This window comes from Zingiber officinale, chromosome 10A (genome assembly GCF_018446385.1).
Source record: "Zingiber officinale cultivar Zhangliang chromosome 10A, Zo_v1.1, whole genome shotgun sequence".
Taxonomy (NCBI): domain Eukaryota; kingdom Viridiplantae; phylum Streptophyta; class Magnoliopsida; order Zingiberales; family Zingiberaceae; genus Zingiber; species Zingiber officinale.
The window spans coordinates 49,725,075-49,746,308 of NC_056004.1; the positions used below are offsets into that span (position 1 = coordinate 49,725,075).

Here is a 21,234-nt window from a genome sequence, read left to right on the forward strand (position 1 = left end):
TTTATTCCCATTTGGCCCTTGAGAATTTAACTTCCCCAAGTCTCTAACAGCTTTATCAATCTCACCATGGTGAAAAGAGCAGCTAGTGATTGCAGCCCTAAATGTTCTCTAATGAGTTCTCTTGCATCTGGGTTCTACCCATAACTGACTGGCCCAACAACTGTCTAGAGTAATCAGTGAAGGCAGCTATCAGCTCGTCTTGTTTATCCATGGTAACATTGTTCAACTGATTCTGATTTATGTCCATTTCAATTTCTAGTTGTTGCAACTTTATGAAAATGGGCAGTATCTTCATCACTAATCTTTGTCCAATTTGATTTTGAACCTTTGGTGGATAACTTTGTTCCTTTAATGTGCAATATAATTTAGTATTGAGGGTAGAAATTTGCATTTGAGAAAGGTTCCAAAGAGTAGCTATTTGCTGGTGAAAATGCCCCTATCCCATTTTTTTAATGAATATTTTAGAAATCTGATCTTGGTTTCATTTCAAGGGTATGTGATGCCATATTTTTTTTTTTTTATAATCTAAGTATTTGAGTTTCACATGATTAATTTTGAAAATAAATGACATTCTCCTATCGGGTAAATTTAAAGCACTGTTTATATACATTTAGAGGTGACATTATTTCTCCAAGTATTTTACAATTATATCACACTCGTGGGGCATCTATGATGCCGTGCTTGTCAGCTTGTATGAACAGCTCATGGAAAGTGAGTGTGACCACTTATTCCCAAACATAAATAGTTTATTTTATTTAGTTCCACTAAACATATTCATTTAATCTAAAATAAAACCATCAAATCCAAAATAAAGAGGTTTCACCTTTAATTTATCCTCACCCGACTACCTACCACTCTTCATTCCTTATATTCTCATCCCACCATACATCTCCTCGGAATTAAAAAGCGCACTTTCTTTTCTTATCAAAATAAGCTTAGAGCAAAAATGAAAAGACACCTTTTTTATTATCAAAAAAAATTATCTCATTTAAAAAATTATTAAAGGGGGCACGTCATATTCTAAAAAATAATAATATATCTTTTGTTAAATTTACTAATCAAGTTCTCTTTAATAGCAATTTTAATTAAAATTGTTCCACATATATGAAGTGTTTTTTTTAATATTTTTTAGAAAATACAATATTTTTATAATAAACAATAAAGGATGTTCTTTTTAATGTTTTTTACTATAAATGAGAAAATGGATGAAGTTCCGTTTTTCCAAGTAAGTCTAACACTTGAATCATTCCTCCACTAATAAAGCAAAGCATGCAAGCTAGAGTGGCATCCCAATCGTCTACCAATCGAGTTTTAAGTGAAAATATTAAGTTGATGGCCCATTTAAATACTTCTAAATTTATTCTATTAATTAATGAAAAATTTATATGGAGTTAGATCTGTTATCTCAGAATTAGTCGACATAAATTGAATATCAAATATCAACCAAAAACATAATAGAGTCATTAGATCAATTGCTCCCACGGTGCAACCGAATTAGTATTCTAATGACAGAGTTGTTTCATTGGATAAAGATTAATCCTATGAGAATTCAATGTCCTTTTATCTTGAAGATTACTTGATTTATCTTCTTTCATCTCACTCTAAGTCTGGCAATCAAAGACGTTCAAGACGAGTGAAATCATCTTTTACTTCATAGAGATATCAGATCGTCCTCAGATTATAGTGCAATGGGAAAATAGTTTCACAGTTAATCAGATATTTAGGGTTCAATTTTTAACAATGGTGAAATTAATTTTTTTTTCATGAAAATGTAGAGTAATGAGTCGTCCCAAAAAAAACCTATCGTGAAATTGGACCTTTAAAATTAATACATTCAAAAAATAAATATTTAGATTATAAAAAATAAAATAAAATAAAATAGAGAAATAGGAAGACGTCAGATAGATCAGGAGACTGGGAACTACATGCATCATGCATGTTAAAGGCACGACCGCTACGTATCTCCCTTCCTCCACCTTGTCGCAAAACAAATTAAAATTCTCCAAACTGAGGTGCTAAGTGTCACTTTCGTTGAATGATGAAGAATGTTTTAAACCTTGACTGGGACTGGCGAGTACTCGAGTAGAAGAATTAGGAGGAGAAACGTAAGAAATAACGACAAGGTTCGCCTTTTCTAGAAGCTGATCATGGATTCAAACTCTGTCCACGGATAAGCTTAGACCAATCCACAATCGACCACAGCGCGAGGCTTGTTGTCAAAATCAAGCACATTCAGTTTCGTCAAAGATCCTGTAGGAAATTCAAGCAAGTAAAGTTTGTTGTCAAAATCAAGCACATTCAGTTTCGTCAGGATCCTGTGGGAAATTCAAGCAAGTAGCGTTACATGATGCATTTGCAACAAATGTCAAAAAAGATCAATCGACATGAATCATACATACGCAGTAAGATATTTTTAATGTTTACAGATGTCTGGTTGGATTTTTTTTAATTAGAAAATTAGAAAGACAGTCTCGTATTGACATGAGTTGAAATATGACTTTGACTTCTACATGTAGTGTAGCTAGTCAATAGCCTGATATAGTCATAGAACTCACAGGCTGAGCATCAAGAAAACCAAATGTAAGGAACTCGACAACTCGGATGGGTGCATCATCCATCGTTGAAAGATTTCCGTGAAAGGAAAGGACAAAAGCTCCAAACCAAAAATATGTACTTCCTGTACTACAAATCCTATTTTCTTGATCACCTTCCTCATCCAAATGAGAAAGAGTAACTACAAAGCCACTAACCAAGAGGAAAAAATGAATTGAAACGGAGACAAGACAGAGAAACATGCTAATGACGTCCATTCCATATGATGCATGGTACCGGTAATATTGGGACACCATGACGGGGATGAGACAAAGCAAACATTACTATCATGCCTTCTGCATATTATGGTTTAACCTAAATGCTAGGAATTACATTGTGACTAAAGCTAACAAAACTATGCATAGTAGGCACACTACCCAAGTTGACTAACAGTACTAGGTTAAATACAAATTACAATTATTGTCAAAGTTATTTACTCCTAATTACAGAGTCATTATCCCTTGAATATCTTGGTCTGAAGAAACAGCAGTGTCTGTTTAGTCTATTAATTCTTTAGACAGAATGTCAATGGATTGAAAAATACCCCATGATTGAGTCGACAGTATGGTACTGAATGCCAATGCTTGCTTGAGATAAGTCAACAGTGTGGCACTGATTGCCAATACTTGTTTGAGACAAACCTTAATAAAATATGCACGCAATGGTAACTTCAACCAATTTAGTATGTACCTGGCAAAAATAGTTGCACAACATCATCGTTGTTGCTGAACTCACTAACAATTGCCTCCCACCAACCATCACTCCAGTTTACATCAACATCCATTCCTCTCTGGAGAGCAACATTGTCCAGAAAATCAATAAATTAGGACATGGACGAACAGTAAGACGGCCTGAATATCTCATGCCCAATCTATCAGGAGCTGCAGTTCTGGAGGCAGACACCCATTCCTATACCATAATAATCAGCATAAATCAACAATACAACACAATATATATTACTGATTAGTAGATGCAGAAAATCAAGAGAATCAATAACAACAACCATGCATTATCCAGGTGGGGTCAGCTAATCAAGAGAATCAACAACAACAACCAAGCCTTATTCAAGTGGGGTCAGCTAATCAAGAGAATAAACATACCACAAAATTCATTTTGGCACAAAATATTGCTCCGAATAACATACACATACACACACACTTTTTTTTCTTGTAGCCTTTGAGGAAATTTTAGTTGAAGAAAGAAAAGCAAAGAAGGCTGATTAAGTAACATAAAGCTAAATTACGGTATCAGCCCCATTCTAATGCTGGCCATTAGACCTCATAATTGTATGGATGAACAAAATGCAACTGAGGATACATAATAACATAAAGAAAGATGCTTTAACTACATCGATGAAGAAACATCACCAGACAGACTATTCATCGCGCTAACAACTAGTTCATGATTCACTTGAAGAATTTAAAAGAGAGAAACAACTCCTACCTCTAAATTCCCATATCCATCAACATTTTGCACATCTAGATATCGGACTTTTAACTTCTTATGTGACAATTCCAAAACAGTACACCTGAACCAGCAACCCCTGATACCACTATCTTGGCAAAGAAGCTCTATCTTCTCTCCCACCTTAAAAGGTGGGCTAACCAAATTATGAGATTCAACAAAATTCACTGGAAGTTGCCTTTGAAAAATAAAATTGAACCCTGTATTATGATAAGTAGATCTGCAGGTTGTTATATGACCAGAAAGTCCTGATATTTTAGTACTTAAATGTTCTTCAAAAAGCTTATTCCGCACCTTAACAAATCTAGTTCTCCTAGGACCAAAGTGCTCCTTTGTAGAACCATAGCCTATCTCTTCGTCTCCTTTACCAGTCTCATTACAAATACCAAAGCATGAAAGAACTGCTTGGTTAAAATAACCACGCAAAGTTCTTAGGTCAAATGGCTTGAATTTATTTTTGCTGTATTGGCGGAAACCGAGACAAAGTCCAGCTGATGATGCAAATGACTCCAAGCATTTTTCATAGTGTTCAGGAGTCAACACAGTAGCTATGTCATCCACACATTCTGCACTGATGACCTGGGAGAAAGGTGTTATGAAGACTTCACAGGGATGAGGAGCAGGTGCCGGTATTGTGCAAGCAAATTCCTTTATTTTGATGAAACCATCATACTTTAACCTTCTTCTCCCCTCTTTTGTCCTCATACATATCTTCTAGGTAAGCAAGATATCTAGTTTCCTCCTCCGACGTTACAAGAACAAAAGAATGGGCCTGCCAAAAGCAAAGGTCAGTCATTGTGCACCAAACCATGACACTGCTTCAGAAAAATGAGAGATATAATGTTGAAACTTACTACTATTGTAGTTCCGTTGCGTGAAAAAGCTTGGTAATGCTGGAGCTGCTTTCCACAAGTCCAAGAAGTACCAGACCAGGAAATTTCAGATTTACGATTGTTTTCCTGAGAGATAAGATTAAGAATATTCTAAAAGAAAAAACATGAATCATGTAGCAATTATTAGGAGCAACTATTACCATATTAAGTAAGCTGCATCGAGTGTCACTGCATTTACTGACTTTCATCCCTGCTCTGAAAACATGCTTCATTGGAAATTTTGGCAACTCTGTGACATGAGATACTTATGTAATAAGTCCACTGACAATTCCCTATTCCTACAATCTTTGAGAATATATACTAAGAAAAACCTTGAAATAGGAAATTTCATAAAGGAAGAAAATCACATAATGTCAGTGTGTAAAGTTTGAATTAAATAACAGATCAGCTTGTCAATTCTGATAGAAGCAATTACTTCAGAGACTATCAAGAATACAAATAATCAAAACCCCCTAAAGTAACAAAATCCTCATAAATTGTTTTTTTAGAATTATTAAAACTAAAGGGTTGTGAAGAAGCAAAAAGAATCTAGCAGCCTTGTTTTCTAGTATTTCACTATTCATTAGTAAACTTCCTAAATTGCCAATTGTTTATCTCACAATTTTAGGACACATACCCTTTATCAATATCAGCACCAAAGCAACAAAATCAATTTTCACTCATCCAATTTTGTTGAAGATATACAAACTATAGTAGAAGAAAGAAAGTAGACTGGATTCTTAGATCAAACATGATTATGTGACAGTTTCCAGGCTATTTGCATCATAGGAAAATAAGCTTAAAATTAACTTGTCCTTCAAAAACAATATCACACAATTAAAAGACAAATGATCCAATTTTATCAAAATTAATTGCAACCATAGCTTGTGTCAACACAAATCTTTATATCTGACAATTTATATTTATATCGATGTCATAAGAAAAATTTGGCTCAATTTAGATACAACCATGCAACAAAAATTTAAGAACCAAATCCAAGTTCTTAATCATATACACTCTGCATGCCATTGGTGCACAAAGTGAGAATAATACTTGAATCAAGAGGGCAGCAGACTTCAGCAGGAAGGAATGAAGCGAGCCAGTCTACAACCTCTCTTCTCGATCTCCATTTGAGGGATGAGAACTGCAACTTATTAGTCCCGTCAGGCAATTCACTAGCAATTTAAAAAGTTGATTATAATAGTAAGGTACAGAAATGCTAGTAAAAAAAATACCGACAATAATTTAGAAGAAAAAAAAAAATAGCACTTGTTGGAGAGCCTTCGCAGCGTCGCAGGACACAGCAGAGCAATCGATGGAAGATCTTGTCGTGAGTTGTATTTTGCTCTAGGCCTCACCCTCCTTATATAGGAGGCTCGGAGCGCCTTGATCCCTTTCGGGTGCCTGGAGTGTGACATAGCCCGTCCAACCATGAAGCTCTACGTGGCAACGCGCGTTTGAGGATAAAACTTGCCTCCGGGCGCCCGGATCACTTCCGGGTGCCCGGATCCCTTCCAGACGCTCGGACCCTTGTTTTCCAACAATCTCCTTCCTGCAAGAAAATGTTAGTCCGAGGTAATGTAAATTATATATCCTGCAAAACAGAGTGTTAGCACAGTTTATAATCAAATAGAATAGTAATTAGATTTCGTCTCCTCGAGACCGGAATCTAGTCACGATCTTGACTTAGATTTTCGAAATGGATCTAAGTCGGATCGACACCTAATGTTCACTTCCCGGGAACGTGTCCTCACAGACATTCCCCTCCAGTGACTTACCTTAACTTACCTGCCAGACGTTCGGTCAGCCCTTCGACTCGTCTGGACTTCGTGTTAGACGTCCGGTCAGCCCTTCGACCCGTCTGGACTTCGTGTCAGACGTCAGGTCAGCCCGTCGACCCATCTAGGCTTCGTGCCAGCTATTCGATCGACCCTTTGACCTAGCTGGATTTCGTGTCAGACGTCAGGTCAGCCCATCGACCCGTCTAGGCTTCTCCTATACACTTCGTAGAAGTGTTAGATTAATATGAAACTAACTTAACCTAGTTTATCATTCATCAAAACTTGAGTTAGACCGTTAGTGCTAACCGCACCAACAATTTCTCTGTTTTTGATGCAATGACAACCTGGGTTAAGTTAATGAAAACTTATGCAGGTAAAACAAGCATTAATAAGGTTTTTAAGTTAGTATTATTTGGTATTTCGTTGTTTGTTTTAAATAACTTAAGCCACCTAACCTTCTCCCTTTGACATTCATAAAAAATTACACAGAAAAATAAATGATTAAGGAAGTAAAAGAAACACAAAGTCAGATTGACTTGGGGGAGTCTAAAGTCGAAAACATAGAATATGTTACTTAAAACCTTAGCTTTTAGCTTTCTCAAAAAATTACTAAGTTTTACACTTTAAAAAGATAATTTTCTGAACTTTGTAAAAAATTTTGAATACTTTTTAAAGATAAAATTTACAAATTTAATCAAATTTTCGAAATAATCTTTGCTAGCATAATTTTCAAATATAGCATACAAAAAGGAGATTATTAAGACTTAGTCTAATTTTCAAATTAATTTTTCAAAACAAAGTAAAATTTTATTTTTCAGGCCTAAGTTTGTAAACTCCAACTTTTTAAATCAATTTTTAAAACTATGTTTGGAAAATCCAACCAATTTTTTTTTAAAACTAAGTAATATCTAAAACCAAGTTTGTAAAATCTAATTTTCAAAATCAATTTTCAAAAATATGTTATTAAAACCAATTTAAAAAAATTGGACCCAATAAAAACTTAATTTTATAAAAGTTAGTTTAAAATCAAGTTAAGAAACTATTTTTCAAAACTGAGGTTGTACAATCCAAATTTCAACTTAGTGAATAAAATTAATTTTCAAGATTAAGTTTATAAAATTTAATTTTCAAAACTAAGTAAAAATTTGTTTTTCAAAACTAAGTTTGTAACATCCAATTTTCAAAACTAAGTAAAATCTATTTTCTAAACAAATTTAGTTTTTAAAATATTTTTAAGGAAATATTTTTCAAAAACTAATTTCAAAATAAGTATGAAAGTAGTTAATCCTCCCCCTGAACCTGACATAATTTAAAATAAAACTTTTGAAAATATTTACCAGAAAAATATTTAAAGTAAGATTTTCAAAGTATATATATATATATATATATATATATATATATTTAAATATATTTTAAAAAACTTAAAATAATATTTTTAAATAAAAAACTTAAGGAAATAATATTTTAAGTAATTTGATCCTCCCCTGAATTTAATACTCCCTTAATTTATTACTCTCCCTTAATTTATCTTCCCCCCTTAAGTTAACACTAATGTTTGAGTATGTTAACGTTCAAGAACTTAACACATTTTTCTACCTAAGTATTTAGGGGATCTAGAGTTAGTAACACTTACGTTGATAAAGTTTAATATTTACATAATTATCTTTATATATTTGTCATAATTCTTCATCATTAATTTATTATACTGAAGATAATTAGATTTAGGTGTATTTTAAATTTTAGTTTAAGGTTAAAAGTAGTTTGTTACTAATTCAATAGCATTTAATCATTATCAATAGTTTATTGATTAACTTTTACTTAATTTAACAAACTAATATTTATTTGAATAATTTAAATGAGTTAATGATTTAACTTTTCACTTATTTCATTCTGGATTTAAAGTTAGTATTAATTCAAAGTTAAATTTATTCAAGTTGTTAAACCTAGTTAAGTAAAGTTCAATTTAAGTCAACCTTTAATTAAGATAAATTATGATTAAATTAAAATAGTTAACATTTTAATGTAAAGTCAAGTTTGGTTTAAAATAATTTAAAGTAGAGTTAATATTTTGATTAGGTTAAATCTAGAAACTAATCAAGTCAATCTTAGTTTTCGAGTAAGGTTAGAGATAATTTTTAGATGATTTAAATTTTTTTTTTTAAAAGTCAAAATAATTTTTTTAAAGTTAAAAAAATTTCTTAAGTTAAAATAATTTTTTAAAGTAAAAATAATTTTTAAAATAATTTTTAAAAGGATTTCTAAATAATTTTATAAGGATTTTTAAATTGATTTTTAAAAGAATTTTTAAAAGGATTTTTATTTTTAAAATGATTTTAAAAAGATTTTTAAAAGGATTTTTAAAAATATTTTAAAAATGTTTTTAAAATAATTTTTAAAATAATTTTTAAAAATATTTTTAAAAATATTTTTTAAATAATTTTTAAAATATTTAAAAAATGAATTGTAAATGATTTTTAATAGATTTTAAAATAATTTTTACAATATTTTTAAAAGGATTTTTATATAATTTTTAAAAGTATTTTTAAAATGTTTTTTAAAAGGATTTTTAAATAAATTTTTAAAAGGATTTTTAAATAATTTTTTAAAAGTATTTTTAAATTGATTTTTTAAATAATTTTTAAAGAATTTTTAAAATGATATTTTAAAAATAATTTTTATTTTTTAATGATTTTTAAAAGCATTTTCGAAAATATTATAAAAATGTTTTTAAAATAATTTTTAAAATGATTTTTAAAATGATTTTTATATAATTAAAAAAAAAATTTAAATGAATTTTAATATAATTTTAAAATTATTTTAAAATAATTTTTAAAAGATTTTTAAAATATTTTAAAATGATTTTTAAAAAATGTTTTTAAAATAATTTTTAAAATGTTTTTAAAATAATTTTTAAAAGGTTTTTAAAATTATTTTTAAAATAATTTTTAAATAATTGTTAAATGATTTTTAAAATTATTTTTAAAATAATTTTTAAATAATTTTTAAAATAATTTTTAAATAATTTTTAAAATAATTTTTAAATAATTTTTAAAAATATTTTTAAATACTTTTTAAAAAGATTTTAAAATAAGTTTTAAAATAATTTTTTAAAATATTTTTTAAATGATTTTTAAAATTGATTTTTTAATAAGTTTTAAAAGGGTTTTAAAAATGATTTTAAAATGATTTTTAAAATAATTTTAAAAATAATTTTTAAGTAATTTTTAAAAATTTTTTTTAAGAATTTTTGAAAGATTTTTAAAATAATTTTAAGTTAAAAATATTTTTAAAATAAATTTAAGTTAAAAAGACTTTTAAAATAAATTTTAAGTGAAAATGATTTTTTAATATAAATTTTATACAGAATAATTTAATTTAATTTACTTAATTTATTTTATTTTAATTTAATTTAAGTTAATTTTAATTAAATTTGCTTTAATTTTAATTAGATTTAATTTAATTTTAATTATATTTAGTTCGATTCGATTCGATTTGGCTCGATTCGATTCGATTCGGTTCGATTCGGTTTGAAGTCCTTAGTCATCTCACCAATCTATAATTTCAATTAGGAAAGCCTACAATTTTTGTGAGATGAAGTTTAGTTCAATTTTTAGGGTTTTTGGTTTAACTTTGTGTTAGATTCAGGTTTAGCTTTGAACTCAACAAATAGACATTCTTTGGATAAACTTCTGGGCTATGGTGAATCACTTGGACATCATTAGAGTAACCATTCCTTCGAGGTTTTCCAAATAATCCTATCTACTGAACTTAATACAAAATCTTGGTCGAACTAGTTAGGATCCGTAAGGGATAGCTTCGGTTAGTTCCACTAAGCCAAATGCACTAGGTCGAAGTCATATCTTCCTAGACATGTATAGACATAGTTTCCCTAACGTACTATCATCCAAAACTTCACCAGTACCGTTGTTCAAGTTAAACTATTTTCCCTTTGAACTAGTCCTAATTACCCTGCCGGGCAGATTGGTTTTAGTTACCCTGTCGGGTAGGTTAATTTTTGGAGGTGCCAGCTATTCTAGAATCTCTCCCTAAATTATTGGTCTATTATTTTTAAGTTTTAATTCTAGGTTTGTGTCTGTTACTTTTATAACTATATTTAACTTGATGATATTCTGATTTTTTATAGGTTCTAAGATATTTTGATTTTGAATTTATTGTTCTAGAATTGTAATTTGGTTTTTGATTTGATTTATGTGATTTTACATAATATATTTTATCTTTGGGTATGTAATATTGGTTAATTCCTACTTGCGTGGTTAAGCACGCTTTCGGAGCCCATGCTTTATTTTGTTGTTTATGTTGGGTTATTAGTGATTTAAATGTTTTATTCGAACTTGACTTGTAGCCAAGTCCGGTTTTGTTGTAAATTGTTTTTTGATTATGTAAAATAAGATATAAATTTTTAGATCTTGTTGTAAATTTTTCTAGAAGATCTTTTAGTTTATTAATCTCTATTTTCAATGTTGAATTTTTCTCCTAAAGTGTTAAGTCTTGAGTTGGATTAGAATTTATGATTTGTTCCTTGAGGTTTTGATTTTCCTCAAGGAGCAATTTATTTTCTTTTTCTAATGTAGTTAATTTATTATCTAAGAAAGCAATTATTTTAAAAAATTTCTTATTCAAATTAGAGTATAGCTCTTCGGGACCTTCGGAAACGAGTACGAACTCTTGGCTCGATTCGGGTTCGGACCCGTCTTCCGATTCGTCCTCCGATTCTGCTTCGCGAGCCATTAACGCGAGGTGACTCAAGTACTTCTGATCTTCGGCCTCCGATTCTTCTGAAGACGAGTCAACCCACGTTGCTTTGAGAGCTTTCTTCTTGGTTGTCTTCGTCTTGTCGCTCTTCAATCTCGGGCACTCGTTCTTATAGTGACCCTTCTTGTTGCACCCGAAACAGGTTACGTTCCTTGGTTCGGTTGGGGAGTTGATCTTCTGCAGGTCCTTCTTGTTGAAACTCTTCTTCCTCCTAGTGAATATCTTCCTTACCAGATTCACCAGGTACTCTTCATCTTCTGAATCCTTGTCAGACTCATCTTTATGTTCAGGCTTGGTCTTTATTCTTTCCTTGGAGGAACCTGCAAACAAGGCAATACCTTTCTCGGTCTTGGTGTTTTTTGCTCGTGTAATTCTAATTCACAAAATAGTTCATCTAATTTTAACTTAGATAAATTTTTTGAAATTTTGTAAGCATCCACGATAGATGCCCACAATGTATTACGCGGAAAAGCATTTAAAGCATACTTGATTAGATCGCGATTTTCCATTTAGTGTCCTATCGCGTGGAGTCCGTTGAGGATGTCTTTGATCCTTGCATGAAGTTGACTTGCCGTTTCTCCTTCCTGCATTTTAATATTAAAAAGCTTATTTAATAGAAGGTCGCGCTTAGTTACCTTTGTTGGTGCAACCTTAGGTCAAGGTTGACCTGGTTGACCCGACTCGAGTTGACTTGACTCGAGTTGTATTTTGATGTTTGACTTGGGAAGATTGTTGATGCAACTTTAGGTCAAGGTTGACCTAGTTGAGTTGCATGTTGATGTTTGACACTCGTGAGAGAGTTCTATTCTTGATGTGAGACAAGAATAGATGTTTGGGGGATTGTAGGTGCAACCGTAGGTCAAGGTTGACCTGGTTGACCTGATTCGGGAAAAAGTCCAAGTATGGAGACTTGGCAACGGGAAAGTCCTGGTGAGTGGAGCCAGGCAGTGGGAAAGTCCTAACTGGGATGTTAGGCAGTGTGGAAAGTCCTGGTGAGTGGAGCCAGGCAGTGGAAAGTCCTAACTGGGATGTTAGGCAGTTGGAAAGTCCTAACTGGGATGTTAGGCAGTTGGAAAGTCCTGGTGAGTGAAACCAGGCAAGGGAAAATCCAGATGGATCAGGGATGATCGGACTTCTGGTGTTGGAAAATCCAGATGGATCAGGGATGATCGGACTTCTGGTGTTGGAAAGTCCAAGTAGGTCAAGGGAGTGATCGGATACTTGGCACGAAGAAGAAAATCCAGATGGATCAGGGATGATCGGACATCTGGTGTGGAAAAGTCCAAGTAGGTCAGAGGGATTGACCGGACACTTGGTGGAGAGTCTTAGCAGGTCAAGGGAGTGACCGGATGCTAAGCATGATATACTAACAGGTCAAGGTTGACCGGATGTTGGCTTGGGAGACTTGGGAGTTGGTTTGGGCAAAAACCAAGCTCGATCGATCTGCGCACCGATCGGTGTACTGATGTATCGATCGGTGCGGTGACCGATCGATAACCAAAGGCGATCATGGTTCGTGGGCTGCGATCGGTGCGGGACCGATCGGCATGGAGCTGATCGGTCCTCGGGACCGATCAGGGACGCAGGTGGGATCGGTCCGTGGACCGATCAGATTCCACACAGAGAGTTGAAGCCTTCTGATCGGTCCGGGGACCGATCAGCACAGGGCCTGATCGGTCCCCACGACCGATCAGAGCACGATAGCGGAGTTCGGGAGAAAGCGCTGATCGGTCTGTGGACCGATCAGGCACACTCCTGATCGGTCCACAGACCGATCAGTGAGGATCCACTTCCTCCTTGATCGGTCTGCAGACCGATCAGGGTTCTAGCCGTTGCGACGCAACGGCTAGTTTTCTCGCTGTCTTCTTCGCAGGTATAAAAGGATCGAGGGCATCTTCTGTGCAAGGATCTTTTTCCTTCTTCCTGTTCTAAGTGCTGCTGTGCTTGAGCTTTGTTGAGCTCCTCCGAAGCTTCGCGTGAGCTTCATTCCACGACTGGGTCACCTGCTGTAGTAGGCGCTTGGAGCTGCTGCTTCTTCCAGTCGAAGAGAAGGCAAGCAAGGGTTTTCTTACTGTTGTATTTCTTGCTGTCTTTCTTTGTATATCTGTACTCTCCTTACTTGCTGTTGCAAGAGTGTGTTGTGGCGAGGTTTCTCCACCCATAAGGAGTTTGTATTAGCCGGTTCTCCGGGGACTCATCCACCGACGGATTGAGAGGCTTCGTCCACCTTACGGACACGCCGAGGAGTAGGAGTATCATCTCCGAACCTCGTTACATCGACGCGTTGAGGTTTGATCTTCTTGTTTTCGTGTCCTTGTTTATTTTTCCGCTGTGCTAACGAATTGTAGGAAGAAACGCGATTGATTTGGGGCGGCTATTCACACCCCCCTCTCTAGCCGTACGAAGGATCCTAACAAGTGGTATCAGAGCGAGAACGCTCTTCGTCGGATCAACACCCGTGGGAGCAAAGCTAGAGATGGATCAATTCGGAGAAGACATCACGATTCCACCCTTCTACAACGACAACTTCACATATTGGAAGGTAAGGATGATGTATTTTCTTAGGACTAATATGTTGAACTGGTTTTGTGTACAAGAAGGTTTTTCTCCTCCAATGGATAAAGAAGGAGAGCCTCTAGAGAAGAACAAGTGGACGAAGGAACAAGTCCACCAATCCACGATCAACAATGAGGTAACTAAAACAATTGAATTTTCATTACCTACTAATATTTTGTGTAAGATAGGTAAATACAACAATGCCAAGGAATTGTGGGATAACTTGGCCAAGTACCATGAGGAGAGCTCCACTTCAAGCCATGAAGAGGAGCCTAGTGAGCCAAGTAGCTCACATCATGGAGGGAGCGAATTGGGAGTTGAGGGCTACTCAACATCCAAGGAAGAAGAGGAGGAGAGTTCCTCTTGCTCAAGTTCGAGCAAGAAGAGGAAGTTTCCACCTCCGGAAGGGTTGAAGAAGAAAGCTCATCTCCATCCACAACCCTAGGTAACTCAAACACCTGTGATTTCAAGCAAATTACACATAATGTGTTTTGAGTGTAGGAAACATGGGCACTACAAGAGTAAGTGTCCAAGGAGGGTTAGGAAGACTCCACCGGCACCAAAAGTCAAGGGAGCCGGAGTCCCGACACGCAAAGGCAAGGAGCACGTGGTATGCTTCCAATGCAAGCGAAGGGGACATTATCGGAGTCAATGTCCAAGGGGGAGGCAACCTCACAAGGACAAGGGATGCACATCGATAGGGGGAGCTAAGGCAAACCCTAAGGTACCTTTTAAGGCACACTATTGCAATTCAAATAAGAAACATGCTAGTAGTTTTATTGCTATTGCAAATAATGATGAGCATGTTAACACTAGAAATCAACACATGTGCTTAGGTGCTAAACATGTTAGCCTAGGTAAGGATAACACTAGAAATACCAACCCTAGGTTTAACGCTTCTAAAATTAAGGAAAACCTAGGTAGAAATCCCAAGAAGACTAGACACATGCCTAGGAATATCTCAAGAGAAAATGACAAATTAAAACTTGAGGTATTAGAGAGGGAAAATCAAGTCTTGAGGTCAAGACTTGATAATTTAGAAAAGGCTCTTAAAAACATGGAGAAGTCATCTCTAGGGTTTAAGGGTCAAAAACCAATGTCCAAGGACAAAAAGGGTTTGGGTCACAAACCTAAGTCCCAAATGGTCAAGCCCACTTATCACAATGTTCCATTCGATTATGGAACAAAACCTAGGGCTAGGAAGACCATTACCAAGGTTACAAGGGGAGTCACCCCTATAGTTGACCTTGATGAGACCCAAATGACCAAGGCTTCAAAGCCCAAGAGGGTCATTAGGAGGGTTGCTAGGGAAGTCATCCCTAGTGAATATTTAGTGAACCAAATGAGCTCTAATAGGTATTGGGTTCCTAGGAGCATTTTCTCTACCCCATAGATGGGTTAGAGAGTGTCAACTCCAATAAGAAGGGTAGTTAACTCAACTTTGAGGAAATTGACACTCAAGGAACATTTTCAAGGTTTTTGGAACCTTTGAAAATGAAATGGAATAATCTTTATCATTCACTCCTTGGAAGAGTAAAGTGTGCCAAAGTGAGAATATTTTAATCTTATTTGGCACAATTTAAGAAAACCTAGAGAAATACCATAATTGGGATTTTGGTTTTTCTCTTAGGGATATATGGGCAATCTAGGGTTAAATTTTAGGTTAGCAAAGTGGTTAAGGATACTTAGATAGGTAATCTAGGTATATTTATTTATGCTAAATCTTGCCATGATTGTTTGCCCTCACATGTCATGACATCATATTTAGTTTTATTATCATTTGAAATGTCATGATAATGCTTAAGCTAGTTTTTATGTCATGTTTATTTAAGTTTCAAACTTTATGCCATGACATCATGACATTGGCACATGTTTTTACTTACGATATCATTTATGCCATGTCATCATCTCTTGCATTATGATCAATGAAATTGATTTAAGGACAAACATATAATTTGATATTGAGATCAAATTGGTGTTTAGAAAATGCATGAGAACTTAGCCTAAGTTGACCTTAACCCATATCTCACATCAAATTGACTTGAATGTGGTTTGATACACCTTAGATGTGTGTGAGATATTAGGATCATGAGTTAGGATCAAGGTGCATAGTCCTTGTACCTAGATGAGCCTAATTCAAGAAATGGGGATCATAGGGAAAGCTTGTGTACAAGTCATATACATCTAGCCCTAAGATTATGGTCCTAAATTCAAATGGTTTTAAAAGCATTTTAAAATTGATTTGAAAAACCTTGATGAAGCTCTCCTAGTGATAGCATTCATCATTGGACATAGTGATACAAAATTGACTTAACTTTGAACTATTTCAAAGTTTTCGAATTTTGTATCAAGATTTGAAAATGGAAACTATTTTCATAGAAAACTATTTTTCCATGATAGTGTATGTTATGAGGAATGTATCCTCAAAATTTCACGATTTTTAGAATTTTCTGGAATTTATTAGGAGTTTCTGAATTTCCGGAAGGGGAAATCAGAAATTCTGATTTCAGTGGCTGGATCAGTCCGGGGACCGATCCAGGGAAGATCTGATCGGTCTGCGGACCGATCCAGAGGATTGTGGATCGGTCTGCAGACCGATCCAGTGAGATCCAGGAGCTTGGTGCGATCTGGCGAAGGTCTGATCAGTCTGGTGACCGATCAGTGACGATCCAGAAAGCGTGGATCGGTCTGGGGACCGATCCATGGGGTTCCTGATCGGTCTGGGGACCGATCAGTGCGTGCCAGTTTCTGATTTTCAGCTGTTGGTCTGAAATTTCAACTGGAAGTTGTGTTTTGTGGATTTCTAAAGGTTTGAAACTCTCCAAGACATTGTTGGTGCAATGGTCAAGGGGGAGTTGACCTTTAGGGGGAGTTTTTACCTAATTGTCAAGGGGAGTTGACTTTTAGGGGGAGTTTTTACTCTTAAAGACTTGAGTGATATGGAATTATCACTAAGTTGGTTGTTGAGTTTAGTATCAAGGGGGAAATTAAGAGTTTCAATGAAAGGTATGGGACTTTCATTAGGAAGAAACTCTTGACCTTGATATCCTCCTTTTTCTTTTTGATGTGTGTCAAAAAGGGGAGAGTGTTCATTGGAGAATTATTGAAGAACCCAAGCTAGGTTATCGGGTTAACCTAAGCTAGGGGAAGAATGTCAAGGAATGTTCGAGGAAGAACATTGGAATACTTTTTGATGTGTGTCAAAAAGGGGGAGAATTATTGGAGAACCCAAGTTAGGTTATCGGGTTAACCTAAGGGGAGAATGTCCAGAGAATGTTCAAGGAAAGAACATTGGACATTGGAAGATGGTTGGAAAACCTAAGTTAGGTTATCGGGTTAACCTAACTTGATTATGATTTTGTCAAACATCAAAAAGGGGGAGATTGTTGGTGCAACCTTAGGTCAAGGTTGACCTGGTTGACCCGACTCGAGTTGACTTGACTCGAGTTGTATTTTGATGTTTGACTTGGGAAGATTGTTGATGCAACTTTAGGTCAAGGTTGACCTAGTTGAGTTGCATGTTGATGTTTGACACTCGTGAGAGAGTTCTATTCTTGATGTGAGACAAGAATAGATGTTTGGGGGATTGTAGGTGCAACCGTAGGTCAAGGTTGACCTGGTTGACCTGATTCGGGAAAAAGTCCAAGTATGGAGACTTGGCAACGGGAAAGTCCTGGTGAGTGGAGCCAGGCAGTGGGAAAGTCCTAACTGGGATGTTAGGCAGTGTGGAAAGTCCTGGTGAGTGGAGCCAGGCAGTGGAAAGTCCTAACTGGGATGTTAGGCAGTTGGAAAGTCCTAACTGGGATGTTAGGCAGTTGGAAAGTCCTGGTGAGTGAAACCAGGCAAGGGAAAATCCAGATGGATCAGGGATGATCGGACTTCTGGTGTTGGAAAATCCAGATGGATCAGGGATGATCGGACTTCTGGTGTTGGAAAATCCAGATGGATCAGGGATGATCGGACTTCTGGTGTTGGAAAGTCCAAGTAGGTCAAGGGAGTGATCGGATACTTGGCACGAAGAAGAAAATCCAGATGGATCAGGGATGATCGGACATCTGGTGTGGAAAAGTCCAAGTAGGTCAAAGGGATTGACCGGACACTTGGTGGAGAGTCTTAGCAGGTCAAGGGAGTGACCGGATGCTAAGCATGATATACCAACAGGTCAAGGTTGACCGGATGTTGGCTTGGGAGACTTGGGACTTGGTTTGGGCAAAAACCAAGCTCTGGATCGGTCTGCAGACCGATCCAGTGATACGATTGGGTATCTGATCGGTCTGGTGACCGATCAGATAACCAACAGAAGGCGATCATGGTTCTATGGGTCTGGGGACCGATCAGCATGGAGCCTGATCGGTCCTGGGACCGATCGGGACGCTGAGGTGGGATCGGTCCAGGGACCGATCAGAGAGTTGGACAACTCTCTGTGAAGCCTTCTGATCGGTCTGGGGACCGATCAGCACAGGGCCTGATCGGTCCCCACGACCGATCAGAGCACGATAGCGGAGTTCGGGAGAAAGTGCTGATCGGTCTGTGGACCGATCAGGCACACTCCTGATCGGTCCACAGACCGATCAGTGACGATCCACTTCCTCCTTGATCGGTCTGCAGACCGATCAGGGTTCTAGCCGTTGCGACGCAACGGCTAGTTTTCTCGCTGTCTTCTTCGCAGGTATAAAAGGATCGAGGGCATCTTCTGTGCAAGGATCTTTTTCCTTCTTCCTGTTCTAAGTGCTGCTGTGCTTGAGCTTTGTTGAGCTCCTCCGAAGCTTCACGTGAGCTTCATTCCACGACTGGGTCACCTGCTGTAGTAGGCGCTTGGAGCTGCTGCTTCTTCCAGTCGAAGAGAAGGCAAGCAAGGGTTTTCTTACTGTTGTATTTCTTGCTGTCTTTCTTTGTATATCTGTACTCTCCTTACTTGCTGTTGCAAGAGTGTGTTGTGGCGAGGTTTCTCCACCCATAAGGAGTTTGTATTAGCCGGTTCTCCGGGGACTCATCCACCGACGGATTGAGAGGCTTCGTCCACCTTACGGACACGCCGAGGAGTAGGAGTATCATCTCCGAACCTCGTTACATCGACGCGTTGAGGTTTGATCTTCTTGTTTTCGTGTCCTTGTTTATTTTTCCGCTGTGCTAACGAATTGTAGGAAGAAACGCGATTGATTTGGGGCGGCTATTCACACCCCCCTCTCTAGCCGTACGAAGGATCCTAACAACCTTGGCGTCGCTCGTTCCTTCGTGTTGTTCAATCAACTTGTCCCATAATTCTTTTGTGTTTTGATGCGGTCCTACTCAGATCAACTCTTCTTTCGTCAGCCCGCACTATAGAGTATTAAGAGCCTTGAAGTCTGTAGAAGATTTCTTTCTCATGTTCGGAGTCCACTGTTCCGGGTCAAGTGGATTTTCGGAGTTGTCGATCGGCACCTTGTAGCCTCTGGTGACGCTGAACCATTGGTCGAAGTCAGTTTTCAGGTAGACCTCCATCTGCTTCTTCCAGTATAGGAAATTATCCCCGTTGAATAGGGGGGCGTACTATGCCGAAGCCTTCGACTTGAGATATTTTTGTCCTACACACAATTAAATAAAGAAACAAAGAAAATCCCAAGACTTGGTCTTGGATTAGTAGTGCGGGATTAAATAAAAAGAATCTAAGAATTGAATTGGTGTTGCACCAATTCAGATTAATTGCGACGAGAAGATTTCCAAAAAGGTAACAATACCAGTTTGGAATATAACGAAAAATTGAAGACCAAAAAAAATGGAAAAAGATTTCACTCCCTTGTCTGATTGGTGGTTGCACCAAATCAGAGCGGTACCTACTCTGATACCACTTGTTGGATTGAGAATTCGCTAGAGGGGGGGGGGTGAATAGCGATTAAAAAAAAAATTAGCGAGAGTACGCAGCGGAATAAACACGAAAACAACAACGCTAATACAAGTAATTTTTACTTGGTTCGGAGCCTTCAGCGACTCCTACTCCAAGTCCCGCACTCGTTGAATGCTTTCGTTGGCCAATTCACTAGCAATTTGAAAAGTTGATTACAAAAGTAAGGTACAGAAATGATAGTAAAAAATAATACCGACAATAATTTAGAAGAAAGAAAAAAATAGCACTTGTCAGAGAGCCTTCGCAGCGTCGCAGGAGCACAGCAGAGCAATCGATGGGAGATCTTATCGTGAGTTGTATTTTGCTCCAGGCCTCACCCTCCTTATATAGGAAGCTCGGAGCGCCCTAATCCCTTCTGGGCGCCTGGAGTGTGACGAAGCTCGTCCAACCATGAAGCTCCTCGTGGCGACGTGCATTTGAGGATAAAACTTGCCTTCGGGTGCTCGGATCACTTCCGGGCGCCTGGACTCTTGTTTTCCAGCAATCTCCTTCTTAGAAGAAAACGTTAGTCCGAGATAATGTAAATTATATATCCTGCAAAACAGAGTGTTAGCACAGTTTATAATCAAACATAATAGTAATTAGATTCCGTCTCCTTGAGACCGGAATTTAGTCACGATTTCGATTTAGATTTCCAAAATGGATCTAAGTCGGATCGACGCCTAGTGTTCCCTTCCCGGGAACGCATCCTCACAGTCACTCCCCTCCAATGACTTACCGTAACTTACCTACCAGACGTCCAGTCAGCCCTTCGACCCGTCCGGACTTCGTGCTAGACGTCTGGTTAGCCCTTCGACCCATCTGGACTTCAAGCTAGACGTCCGGTCAGTCCTTCGACCTGTCTGGATTTTGTGCCAGATGTCAGGTCAGTCCGTCAACCCATCTGGGCTTCGTGCCAGCTATCCGGTCGGTTCTTTGACCTAGCTGGACTTCGTGCCAGACGTCAGGTGAGCCCATCGACCCGTCTGGGCTTCTCCTGTATACTTTGTAGAAGTGTTAGATCAATATGAAACTAACTTAACCTACTTTGTCATTCATCAAAACTTGAGTTAGACCGTTAGTGCTAACCCAACCAACATCATCATCGTCATCTACTGACGGAATCCTCCTCCTGTTAGTGAGAGTCCTAGAGTCAATCATATGATGATTGTTGTATGGACTCGATGCATCATATTCCTATATATATATATAAAGGCATTTTGTAATGGTTATTATACTTACTTGTATTGATGTCAAATAACTAAGTATAATAGCGTCATTGAGTAGAAGATTCTTATCTATATCAATCGATTGGTTGAATCGATAATGAGAT

General features: G+C 36.8%; 1 pseudogene; it reads right to left on the bottom strand.

Annotated features, from left to right (window-relative positions):
• Nucleotides 1–97: 97 nt before the first annotated feature.
• LOC122026646 lies at nucleotides 98–5,092 on the bottom strand (annotated as a pseudogene).
• Nucleotides 5,093–21,234: the final 16,142 nt, after the last annotated feature.